Raw genomic sequence first — 14040 nt, 5'->3', positions numbered from 1 at the left:
CTGCCAAGTCTGCCGCCCAATCCAGGCTGTCTTCTGCTAAGGGTGTCCTGCCTGAGTCCCCAGGGACATATGTTCAACCCGAGCTGACCAAGTCTCGTGCTAATTCAAATTCATCCTCTGTTCCAGACTTCCGACCACATACCTTCAATGGGGATATTCAGCAATTTAATGCACTTATTAAATTTTGGATTTCTTATTTTCCCTCTGTACCCAACCTCCTAGATACCCAACAAAAGCAAGTGTTTTACCTGTTATCTAACTTTTCAGGGAAAGCTCTGGAATGGGCAAGCTCCTTTATTGAAACCAAAGATCCCATCTTGTCTGATTTGCAACTCTTTACAGCTGCAGTGATCAAGGAATTTGCTCCGGCACTTGTCGGTCATACTCCCTGCATGTCTTCTGTGCCAACTTCGTTGTCTCCAGTTGCCCAACCCTTGAGGCTACCTACATGCTCTATTCAATTTGAGCAATCATGTGTCCCTAAAGAGAAAGCAAAGAAAAAGAAAGGTAAAAAGAAGAGAAGTGTGACCCCTGCATTCCTTGGACATGGTTCCCGTACCTTCTCTGTCCATGGATGAGGATTTCCCTTCTACATGCCCAATTCTGGACTATGACTCTGAGACTTTCAATCACTTTTGGTGATTTGGGCGTCTGGAATCTGCCCTTAAGGGAGGGGGTACTGTAACAACCTGCCTACACGCTTGCTGCTTTGTATTGACAGCTTCTGCCTCCTGGACTTTATTAGTGTTTAATTTTATGTGTTAGCAACAGTACCTCTGATCACCAGATGTGCTGTTTCTTGTGCTTCAGGAGTTAACCTTGTTGAACTAATTATTCCTTACACCTGTGTGTTCCCCTTCTTATACCTGTCACTCCCAGCATACATTGCTGGTTATTGTTGTCACATCCTGTTGTTACTTGTTGTTCCTGCCTTCTGGTATGCTTCTGGTTACTTGCTGCTTGGGACCTCTCCATACCTCCTGCATCAGCTTTGCACCTGGTATTTACTACAAACTCATGATTACCTGCTATTTGTACACTTCTGTAAATAAACATAATGTTTTTCGCCATATTTGTGGTTCCTAACTGTATTCCTGCATTTAACCATGACAAATTCAGGATAGTATCTCATCTTATCAATCAATTTACAATCACATTACCTCTTTATAAAGCAATAACTATACAAAACAGAATAACATGTTTCAAAGATGTAATATGTACAACTCAAGATGGTTACAAATACATAATTAACCTTAATGTGAATCCATGGCGATCTTAGTTATAATGTGGAGACTGTATGACAAATACTGTATATGGGACATACCTTATGGTTTTCATACTGATAGGACTTATAATTTCTGATTTCCAAGAAGGCTACAAGGTCTCCATTTTAAACAAACAGGTCGATGCATCCATGGGGGCACAATCTCATACGCATCAGTATGTACAAGATCCCAAGTCCATGGCCATGGTTCAATACAGACTGACTGAAGACTTAGTTAAAGGATTGCTTTCTTTGGCTTGATTCTTCATCTGTGAACCTATTTTTGGGAGCCTTGACCATTTTTTGTGAAATTATTATTTGGCTTCACCAACAGGACCTATCTGCTCTTGGGCTGTAGCATGTCCATTTTTATTACATTTGTTTTTATTATGAAAACATTAGACACAATAAAAATAAGTAGAGATACAAAAAGAAAGCTGAATTAATAGGACGATGCTGAGATGGATGTACATCTGTTGGTTTAGCAACAAAATATGCAAATCGATACTGCATGTGCCCACGGAAAAAAATATCTTATCCCTATATATATGCAAATTTGATTTCGACTTGAGACTCTTTAGGATTGGAGAGGTGGGAAAGGGGAAGTAAGTGGCAGGCAAATACAGTCTGAGTACAGTAAGGAAGTGTTTAGATGATTAAAACTGAGGTAGACTCGCACGAAGGAGATGCAGATACTGCTGTCATTAGCCATGTCCCTTGCAGGTGTCTAATGGCTGGTGCAAATACACAGTGATGATAATGATGACAGTCACCTGCACTAGCAAGCTACTTCTTTTTAGCTGATTGTGGATTCACCTCTGGAGCTGATAGGTGCTTTCTTCATTGCTCTTATCTATATTTCATGATTGTGTGAGCATATTTTCCCTTGTAATATTTGCTACTTTCATTGGTACATGAGAAGAATTATGATACCTGCTGTATTATAGAGTTTTTTTAAAATTTATATCAAGCCTAATAGCCGATGTATCTTTCATATCAAAACAAATGTTAAAATTGTTCACAAACCCAGTAGTTGCAGAACATTCACAATACACAAATGGGTTGAATTAGGTGTAATGGTAATCTGATGTATGTCTGACATAACCCAGGTGCATATGCTACTGGTGCAGATCTGGACACATTTGTATATGTTTATTTTTTTTAGCTTTTCTTTGGACTCGTACACATTCAACTCATCAGTCCTTTAGTGTGTAACTAGAAATTATTTTAGAGGAATGAAGAACGAGGTCTAAACCAATGCAAGCCAAAACCTTAAAATTGGCTAACCCACCCTGTGTACAACATTTTCCTAACCCATTGGCACCAAAAGGGGTTAATGGAATGTTTGAAGCATTGTATTTGAGGGAGAGCCTTATGTAGTGTGGTAGAAATTTCCATAAATGAGGTGTAGAGTGAAAAGTTATATTTAGAATTGATCCTGCTTGAGCCACTCTAGCCCCCACCCACGACTATTATTTTAACTGGGAGACAGAACATAAAACCATGTCCATCCTGCTTGATGTACAATGCTGACCTAGGTATGTGCCTTGTTTGCTTATAGCATAAATACTGCTCTTCAATACATAAGTGTTACTGGAGGCAAATGTTGTAAGATAGGTAAAATATGAGGAGAGTTAGAGATGATTGAGGTCATACAGGGGTGTATTTACACTAGATGTTCACTTAAGTAAGGAAGAGTGGAATGATAGAGACCTTTGGTTGGAAGGAGACCCCTGACTTTGAATTGGATTCTGGCTAGTGTAGGAAGCCAGTGTGAATCATTGCACAGAGTGAAATTAGTTATGGAGCCACATAAGATTTAGATGAGTAGTTATGCAGGAGTGGTGTGAATGCTTATATAAACAATTGTAGTGCCCCAGAGGTTGATATATGTGTATGATTCCTTTAAAAAAAAGATCTGTTTAAGTTTAGGAAACATAGGACCCAGGAGATCCCCTGCTCCTGCTGCTTATTGTTTCATGCAGCTCTCAGACAAGGAGGGTGTGAGGGAACAGTGTCTACCAAGGCTGAACAGCGTACAGAGTCCCCCTGTACGTGGGTAAATATTTACACCCAGGCAGATATCCAACTGAACCAATGGTAGCTTTTATTAATGGAACAGCAACAACAAGCACAAAACCAGCATACTGTATGTATGCACAATGGACACGAGAGTAGAACATACAATACAATACCGGTCCTATTATGGCGCACCTTGGGAAATCCGACTATAGGCTTAGTCTTTCCTGGGAGTGCAAAGCCCCAGTGACTGCCAGCAGGGCAGTGGTCCGGCTTCACCGTCACCTCGCTTTTGGCGAGCACACAGATTCACAAGAAGTGGCGTAACTTATCCAGAGGAAAAGGAACAAGGGTCCTCGCAGTCCTTCTCCCAATCTCTGTTCTCCATCAGCTGGCAGGAACCATACCTCCTACACAAGCCTGATCTCTCCTCCATCAACCCCCCTGACACTCCACTGTTCTATATTATACCCAAAAAGTAGAATATTCTAGTTTCTCATTTTTAGCCTGTAGCCTGTGTTTAACTAGCAATGTAAATAGCAGGGCCAAATGTAAGCAAGCTATATAAATGGGTACAACTTAATCTAATGGTGACTATTCACTCCATTGTGCTTTAAAGATAACACGTGCATGACTAGATTTTAACAGAGGAGGGGACACTACCCCTAGCTAGATTACCTGATGTTTAGGTAAACAAAGATAGCTTCTGTTAAACAATAGTCTGTTCTACCTGATAATATAATTATTGATGTATTGTTTCTGCAGATGTAGAATACACATGGACTTACTCTGTTGGCATAAGTAAACAATAGGAATCCCTCAGACTACCAGGAATACATCACCTACAGTGTAATAGATAATATGACACAATCTCGTAAATTACGAATCTTAAAGCTAATATTTAAACACAGTATGGGGGTGAGCACAGACATGCTATGGGAATTAAAGCACACATACTGATTACACAGTCATAATGTGTGCTCGGGCAGACCCTCTAGGGGAATATGGGGATAAAAAGTACATGCTCAACGGTAACGTGACAGAGGGACAAACTGAGAGTCATTTTACAGCCAAAATCCTACGAGATTTGGATGTTTTTTGTGCATGGAACTTATGTTAAGAGAATAGAAGAACTGTGATGAGAGGTGCTGTGTGAATAAAACTGAAACAAAAACCAGACAAGCAGCTGGTTGGGTGTAGATAACAGCAGCTATACCGTACTGCTTGAGACATAATAGCAGTGAGAAACAAGAGTACAGTTCTAAGTATAAACCCTCAGACTGTATGTGTGGAACACTTGTATCATTAATCAGAGGAACTGAGAGAGTGAGTTACAGAATGCAACAGCGTGGCCCTACAAGCCAGCTTCAGGATATAAAAGAACCTTATTAAAGTTTTTGCAATACGTCACATGGGAAACTACTTCACTAGCAGTAAGATATCATTGTTCTAGAACTGTAATTAAGAATACCCATCAGTTAAAGGAATTGAGTTTGTTAACCACAGCCATTTTGATACATTGAATGCAGCAACAAAGATCAGACATTTTGCTTGGTGCAGAGACTGAATTATCTGTCAGAACTTTATTTGGATTAGTAGGATTATGCATAATTACCTACTCTCGGAAACTTGTTTCCGGGAGAGGGGTGTGACTGGAGGGCGGGAGGGGGCGGGCGCAACAAAACGCGTAATTTTGGCCCCGCCCCCTGTGACGAATATGCCATTTTGCAGGGGGCGGGGCCAAAATGACGCGATTCTCTGTGAATTATTCAATTTTAACAAGGGAATTCCGGGATGTGGGAGAAATGCCAACTCTCGCGGGAGCCCGGGAGACTGACCCGAATTTCGGGAGTCTCCCAGACTTTCCGGGAGAGTTGGCAAGTATGGGATTACGAGACTCAGCCTGCATTGGAGTACCATTTAAACAGAAAATAGTAGCTTTGTTATGGTAACCTTGTGACTATTGGATACAGTTCAGTTCTGTGGAACTACAGATCCCAGCCAGCCCCAGAATGGTATTTGTCCTATCACCAGACTATTATATTACAACACTATGGCTGGCAGATAAAGAGTATTGATCTGTGCAACTATTGTGCTGATAAAGGAGCAATCAGTTAAAACTGCTCCATTTCATCAACATCATCATACTAGTAGGTTAATTTGCTGCAATCAAAAATTGACCCTAGTCTCTCCCTCTCTGTCTGTCTTTGTGTGAGTGTGTGTCTATATTAGGGAATTTAGACTGTAAGCTCCAATGGGGCAGGGACTGATGTGAATGAGTTCTCTGTACAGCGCTGCAGAATTAGTGGCGCTATATAAATAAATGATGACGATCATCAACAATTATTTATATAGCATTAAAATTGGGAAGAACATTAATAAAACAATACTGGGTAATACATACAGACAGAGAGGTAAGAGAACCCTGCTCGCAAGCTTACAATCTATGGGACAATGGGAGTTTGAAACACAAAGGCATGTGCTACATCATATTGCACATTGGACCAGCTAGAATGCAAAGGTAAAAGTATTGAGTGGGCTGTGTGATCAGTCACACAGCAATGTTGGCCAGAGGGTTGTTGTCTTGTGTTAGCTGTGTAGAAGGTGGAAATAGGGTAACCTAGAGAGATTAAGATGCTGGTTGAGGAATATCATAAGCTTGTTTGCAGAGGTGGGTTTTCAGAAAACGCTTGAAGGTTTGAACACTAGAGGAAAGTCTTACTGTGTGAGGGAGAGAATTCCACAAAGTGGGTGCAGCCCGAAAACAGTCCTGTAACCGGGAATGGAAGGATGTGATGAGAGTGGAAGAGAGACGCAGATCTTGTGCAGAACGGAGGTGTCGAGTTGAGAGATATTTCGAGACAAGTGAGGAGATGTATTTCGGTGCAATTTTGTTGATAGCCTTGTATGTTAGAAGAATTTCATATTGGATTCGTTGAAATACAGGCAACCAATGTAGAGCCTGACAGAATGGCTCAGCAGAGGAAGAATGGTTTGCAAGGAAAATCAATCTAACCGCTGCATGCAAAATAGATTTAAGGGGTTCAAGTCTGATTTTGGGAAGACCAGTAAGGAGGGAATTGCAATAGTCGATGCGGGAGATGATGAGTTCATGAATTAAGGTTTTTGCAGTGTCTTGTGTGAGATATGTGCGTATTCTGGAAATGTTCTTCATATCTATGTAACATGATTTAGTTGATGTGGGTAATAAACGATAGTTGTGGGTCAAGTATTACACCTAGGCTTGCGGGGTGGATTTATGGTCATGTTATCAACAGAAATAGAAATGTCAGGCAGGAAGCTCCTGTTTTTGGATGGGATTATTATTAATTCAGTTTTTGAAAGATTGAGTTTGAGTTGGCGAGAAGACATCCAAGATGAAATGGCAGAAGGACAACACAGATGGTGAAAGATCAGGAGAGAATAGATAAATTTGTGTATCATCCGCATAGAGATGATACTGAAATCCAAAGGAGCTTATTAGTTTTCCAAGAGAAGTGGTGTAGATCGAGAATAGCAGAGGACCTTTGGACTGAGCCTTGTGGTACTCCAACTGATAAAGGAAGCAGAGCAGAGGTGGATCCAGAGAAATTAACACTGAAAGAGTGATTAGATAGGTATGACGAGAACCAGGATAGGACAGTGTCTTAAAGACCTAGGGATTGTAGCGTTTGTATGAGGAGAGAGTGGTCAACAGTGTCAAATGCAGCAGAGAGATCCAGGAGAATTAGAAGAGAGTAATGGCTTTTACTTTTTACTGTGATCAAATCATTGACAACCATGGTCAGCACAGTCTCTGTGGAGTGTTGAGAGCGAAAGCCTGACTGAAGAGGATCCAGTAGGTTGTTGTTGTAAGAAAGTGTGTGAGGTGAGTGTAGGCAATTCTCTCGAGATGCTTGGAGAGGCATGGGAGTTGAGAGATGGGGCGGTAATTTGAGAGAGAGTTTGGGTCAGAATTTTGTTTTTTTTAAAATATGAGTAATCACTGCATGATTGAATAGTGATGGAAAAATACCAGTAGATAGAGATAGATTACAGATTTTAGTTAACGGTGGAATGAGCACAGGAGACAGGGACCTACTAATTTGTGAGGGAATGGAATCAAGAGGACAGGAGGTAGAGTAGGAAGATGAGAAGAGAGTAGAAACTTCCTCTTCATTTGTGGGATCAAATGAAGAGAGAGTGTCAGAGGGTGCTGCAAAGGAATTGAGCTGATTGCTAGTCGAGGGAGATGATACAATTTCAAGTCTGATCTTAGCTATTTTCTCCTTGAGATAGGAAGCAAGATCCTGGGCACTGATGGCAGTTGGAGGATTTTGGGTGGGAAGATTGAGAAGAGATTTAAATGTGTTAAAAATGTGTTTGGGGTTAGAAGCCTGAGCATAGATGAGAGAATGGAAGTATGTTTGTTTCGCAGTGTCCACAGAATTTTTATAGGAGCGGTAGATACCAGTATATGTAATGAAATCATTAGAGGTACAAAATTTACGCCAGTTACATTCTGCTTTACGAGAAAGTTTTTGTACAGTTCGTGTTACTTTAGTGTGCCAGGGTTGGCAACGAAGTCTACGCAGAGTATGTAGTGTCGCTGGAGCCACTTGATCAAGGGTAGTTGCTAGGGTTTGGTGAAAATGGGTTACTGCCCGATAAGGGGAGAACAATGTAGAAATTAGGGAGAGAAGATGTTGGAGAGAGGTGGAAAACTGTTGAAGATCAATAGAGTTGGTATTAAGGAAATCAGAAACTGAGCATAGTCTACAGAAAACAAGATCAAGACAGTGGCCATCCTGATGAGTAGCAGATTCAATCCACTGGGAGAGGTCAAGTGAGGACGTTAGAAAGAGTAGTTTGGAAGCAGCATAGGAGCGTGGATTAGAAATAGGGATGTTGAAATCACCCATGATGATGGTGGAGATGTCAGAGGATAAGAAGTGAGGGAGCCATGCAAAGAAGTGTTCAAGAAATTGTTGGTGTGGTCCAGGGGGGCAATAGATGACAGCAACATGCATAGAGAACAGGTTAAAAATCTTTACAGTATGTACTTCAAAAGATGTGAGCGTGAATGATGGGACATTTGGGAGAATTGTGGGAAGAGAAGTAGAACAACCCCACCTCCTTGTCTGCCTCCTGGTCTGGGGGCTGTGGGTGAAATGGAGACCAGCATGTGAAAGGGCTGCAGGTGAGGCAGTGTCTGATTGTGTGAGCCATGTTTCTGTTATTGCTAGAAGGTTTAGGTTGTTTGAGAGGAAGAGATCGTGTACAGAGGTAAGTTTGTTACAAACAGAGCGTGCATTCCAAAGGGCACATTTAAAGGACTTTGGAAGAGAAGGGAGACAGGTGATGTGTTTGAGGTTTTATGTATCGTTCAGATATTTGCGTGTGGGAGAAGTGAGGGGGACCTGGATAAGTTGATATATCACCAGCTAATAGAAGCAGGGAGGAAGAAAGGTAGGAAAGATGATTGTAAGATGTGTGTCCTTTTAGTTTCTGGCAACAGGATGAGGCTGTTAAAGTTATTATATTTAAATAGGAAAAGAGTTCATGAGTGTTAACTAGAGGTGACTGAAGTAATGAAGGGGCAATGTGGATAGAGGTGTGAGTTGCAGGATGGGGGAGGGATGATATAGTCCTAAAGATAATGCCATGAAAAGAGAGGAAAAAAAATATTTTGGCAAGCATTGGGATTTATGTGTAAAATAGCAAAAAAATGAGGGAATTAAAAGAATTACCTAATTGCAATGTCCTGTGTAATCAGAGAAGTAGTGCAGAGTGAGGCTGTAGTAGATGTAGTTTATTCCTGGATATCTAGATAGCATGGACTAATGATGTGGAGAGCCATGTGGGGGAGTGGTTGGAAGTGTTGAATGGAGAGTAATAAAGAACAGGTGATAGAATAGCTGAGTTATTACAGAGTCATGAGAGAGGAGAGTGGTTCAAAGTCAGTATCATTTCTTCATACTTGTGATGGAAGACTAAGCCTTGAGTAGAATTGAAAGTACAATGATGAGATAGGGGACTGAAATAGGTGTAGCATGGGTAGGAAGTGGCTGAGCAAGTAGTACAGCAGGCTGATTAACCAGAGGGAATTTTGCAGGGAAAATAAACTGACAGAAAATAAAAGCAGACTCCAAAACAGTCATCTTGTGGTGTGAAGCTTATAGCCAGGGAGAGATGGAAACATCAGGAATAGATTTCATCCATTTGTTAACGAAAAGAAAAACAGCTTCTGCTTCCCCTTAATTTCAAGTAAAAGACTGGTTTGATCGCTAGGCTGTTTATTGCAGTGATTGTTTACCCTTTTTTTAAGTGTCTATGCTAAATGCATTGTCTATCCCATGTGTATCGAATGTATTATTTATAAGTTGCCTTTTCCACCTTAACCTCTTTGATTTACAAATAAAAGGTCAAAGGTTCTTGCTGTCGGCTTTTGAGTTGGGAATGAGTAAGTCGTACCAACCAAATCTATACTGCGAGGAAGGAGGAACAACAGCGTAGAAGAAAACGAAGTAAGTCCTTGCTTTGTAGTCACTCCATTTCTCCAGTGTGTTACACAATAACATATATTCATATCTTTACTAGCAAGTAATGTCAGAGAATGACCAAGATAACAGTTGACTATAGTATCCACTTTAGGATATGCCACGGCGCCAAAGATATTATAATACACCTATATTCTAAATAAGTGTATAATTAGCTGTGAATGATATTTATATTTTTATCAAGATCTGGGGTAAATGTATCAAGCTGAGAGTTTTCCAACGGGTTTGAAAAGTGGAGATGTTGCCTATAGCAACCAATCAGATTCTATTTATCATTTTGTAGAATGTACTAAATAAATGATAGCTAGAATCTGACTGTTTTTTCAAACCCGCCAGAAAACTCTCAGCTTGATACATTTACCCCCTGGACAAGATAACTAAATATCTACCACTTTCCAGTGTAATAAAGTGAGTTGCTTACTCTGTTATACAACACTTCATCCTTATGCCCTTCCACTTTCTGCACTGGTGCACAGCTTATTCAATAAAGTTAAAGTCATGGTAACATAACAGCTTACTGATTGTCTGTTTATACATCTGTTGCAGCACCAGGCAGGTGTGTAATGTTTTAAGAAAGGGGGCAACACAACTAAGTATATGTGAATGTCAGTGTCAATGCCATTCTGTGTTAGTGCTGGTGTCAAACACAGTGCCTGATTCAATGCCAGTCTGTGTCAATGTCAGTTTATATTTTATACTGTGTCTGCCTGTATATGTTTTAGAGTATGGTCTTGTGCTTTTATATAGACATGAAAGTCACTGATCACCAACGTGACCACAGACACAGGGCGATAATGGTTGTCCTCCGACCTATAATATTCCCTTCAATTTTAATCATGCTATGTTTGACATTGTTGTTGTTTTATTAACAGATGCTGCAATATCAGGCCCAATTGAACAGCCAATACAAGTGTGTAATGGGAGGAAACTATGCACAGAGTGATATTGTGTAGTTCTCTATATCTAAGAACTTCGCATAAATAATGTCAAAATATAGCACTTCCTTATATAAAAAAGCCAAAACATCTGTTTATATTACAGTTCTTAGAATTCGCTAAATGATAGATCAGGACTTTTAAAAGTAAAAAAAAATATGCTCATATTTACTTATTCTAAATTAAATACCCCCTTGGGTCTTGTATGGGATTTAATGAACATTACTTCCAAGTTAAAACTTAGTATAAAATTGTACAGTGTCAAATACCTTTACTCTAGAGAAATCACTAGACTGCTATGAAAATTAAGTCATTGATTCTAATCCACTGAATAAGTACTGTTAATAAAAATCGAAGATTTAATAAGATGCATTTTCATTTTATCTGCTTAAAATAATGTCTAATGAAATATTGAGCTGAAAGCTTTTCTGACGTTCTCTGGATATGCAGAACTTGTAACAGCTGATTGTATGCATATTGTAGGATGATGCAGCTATGATTCCTTTAGGCCTTGGAGCTTTGCCATGTCTACATTGCTTTATCAAGGTCAGTAATAGAGTTTGAACAACGTGATCACATGCAGAGCCCAAATGCTAGCTGCCCATCATAAGCAAGGAAGAACCAGCTGTGGCTATGTATACATAACTTGAAATATCTAGAATATAGGTTATACAGTAGAGAGGCAGACTCCTACATTTGCATTTGCTTGTAAAAACAAATAGCAAATTGGCTCATTATAACTACATTTTTGGAGGATTTAAATTTTTTTATAGGGGCAATTTTTAAACAATAGAAAGTGTTAATTCACAGCATAACTCAAGACATATTATGATAATTTAAAAGTACAGAACATGAACCTATAAAAGATTAAAACAAATAGTAGACACCAATAAGTCAGCTACTATTTTACATAAAGAACAATACAATATAGGTGAGGAAAGAGAAGGAATGGCTCAGGGGGAGTGGAGATGGATGAACTGGGAGCCGGAGGACCTGTCCAACCAGTGACCACTGGTAGTAATAGAGGAAGGATCACAAATTCCTTTAGATGTCGGGATGAGGTACATCAATCATGCTATTAGCGTCAACAAGCAGTTCAGAGCAGAGAAGGTGAGTTTAAACGTAGTAACCACAGATTCCAAATGGCAACAAATTATTTTTCTGTGTCTCACAATATGCTCGTTATATATTCTATTGAGTTGACTGACCATGTACTGAGGATCAGATTAGAACTCTCAGAATGGTCATGGATCGGCCTTTGTATGGGGAAAGAAAGTATAATATATTCCGGAGTGTTTGGGAGATGGATACTTAGTGAATCAAATTTAGGCATCTACACTCTGACCAAAAAGTGTATCATTTTGGACAACTCCACTCTGTCTAAATGAGCCTGTTTGACCACAGTCACTTCAACCGAGTCCAGATGTGGAAGGATAGAATGTGTGCAGCTTAGTGGAGAAGTACCAACAATAACATATTTTTTTCATGCTAACAGATTTCAATGATTGATTTCAATGGCTCTGGCCCATTCCTTATGGAATGATAGACTGTGGCTATAAGCATTCTGGAATTATAGTGAACAAGGCATAGGGCCTCAAGTAAAATGTATAGGTCCAGGATAGCTTCACTTACAGTTGTTGTCACTTACAGTTGCTGGCTTCAGTGCCTGCACCCAGGTCTCTTTGGGAACTTTCTCAGCAGGAAGCAGAATTATATTAGTTTACCTGGGGTTGACCTAAGAAAACTCCTGGCTGTCTCACCTGCAACACACAGTAAGAGCACAGGTTGTATAAGGCATAAATAAAGGCAGTACATTTATTTAGGTCTATGGGGTAATGATTAGTTGGAAAAATAAGAATTCTAAGTGACATGTGAAAATATTTACTATATACATGTGACTCAAATACTATGTCTATCTTGCTGTTCTCACACACCTAAGAATATGGCACTAAGAAAATTATTTTTATCTTTTACTTATAAAGCGCTGACATATTGCTCAGTGCTGTACATTAAGGAGATAAAAACACAAATGACATAAAACAGAATGTAAAGATGACACTGCCCAAATTAAATTATAATCTAAGAGGTGCGGGGAACACTTGATACATAAGCTAGAAGAATAACATTTGTAGCTGTTGAAAGTGCATGTGGCTATTGTAAGGCAGCAGCATTATCAGCCACCAATAATAAAGCTGTCATTGCAACTGGCTATTCTCTGCAGTTACTCATGGTGCAGCAGTTTTGTAACTAGCACAGACAGTAGGGTAACCAGCTTTAATACTTAATCCTCAGATTTATTTATATATATATATATATATATATATATATATATATATATATATATATATATATAATGACCTACACAACCTCACATGACAGTCTAAGGGCCCTTTTGCATGCTATACTCTGGTTCAAGTGGTATATGTTTAATAACTGAGTTTCATTAGCAGCAGTATGTCACGGCAATAGGGTTTCTGAGATCTGTCTCGGGACCATTGGGGCTAGCTGTGGCAGAGATGAAGTGGAAACTAGGAGGCCGGCTGAAGCTCCTGCTCGTGAAGGATGTGCTCTATTCCTGTATACCAGATGTTAGGAGGAGGAGTGCTGGACTAGACTCTGAACTGAAATGAACGACTGGAATCCGAACCTAGTGGACAGGAAACTGGATGCAGGAACAGAGGGACTGAACCCACGGCCAGAGACTCAATACCTCCAAGGATCCAGAAACTCATATGAATATAGTAACAAAACTGGGACTGGGTAGGCTCAGAACTCAGGCAGCGGATTATAAGCCCTGGAACTGGCCCGAGACAAGCCTTGAACTGGAAGCTGGTACTCACAGACACAGTGATGGCTCCAGAAGTTGAAAGACTCAGAGCCGTAACCTACTACCCCAAACAGCCAATAGATGAGACAGGAATAGGCTGAAGAGAGCTGGATCCACACGAGGGAGTGACAACTGGAATCTGTACAGCAGCAGATAGAATGAAGCTCAATTCACACGAAGGGTTACTGGCTGAAGTCTGTTTTACAGCAGGCAGAATGAAGCAGCAAACGAACAGCCTCCATGGTAAACTGGAACTAGGAAAGTTTTGCACTGGCAATTAGCTGAGTGTAGGATGTGACTTTTATAGTCTGCAGAGGGAGCTAATTGGTGGATGAAGTCAGGTGCTCAGAATAAGCAGGATGTAGCAAAATGACTCACCAAGATGGCAGCCTACAGTACAGCAGACCGAAGTCACGCTTCCATGATTTAGAATGCTGCATTCTGACAGGAGGGAGA

General features: G+C 40.1%; 1 long non-coding RNA gene across 1 annotated transcript in view; it reads left to right on the top strand.

The window, feature by feature from the left end:
* LOC142140221 (uncharacterized) overlaps window positions 1–10810 on the top strand; it is a 35650-nt gene extending 24840 nt beyond the window's left edge. The window contains exons 3-4 of the long non-coding RNA XR_012688343.1: window positions 9687–9789; window positions 10695–10810. This is a non-coding gene — a long non-coding RNA (uncharacterized LOC142140221). The remainder of the gene's footprint in view (window positions 1–9686; window positions 9790–10694) is intronic.
* The last annotated feature ends 3230 nt before the right edge of the window (window positions 10811–14040 follow it).

This window comes from Mixophyes fleayi, chromosome 2 (assembly GCF_038048845.1).
Source record: "Mixophyes fleayi isolate aMixFle1 chromosome 2, aMixFle1.hap1, whole genome shotgun sequence".
In the NCBI taxonomy this organism is placed as follows: Eukaryota; Metazoa; Chordata; class Amphibia; order Anura; family Limnodynastidae; genus Mixophyes; species Mixophyes fleayi.
The sequence above is the reverse complement of the archived record's forward strand: the minus strand, read 5'-3'. Positions and strand labels throughout refer to the sequence as shown.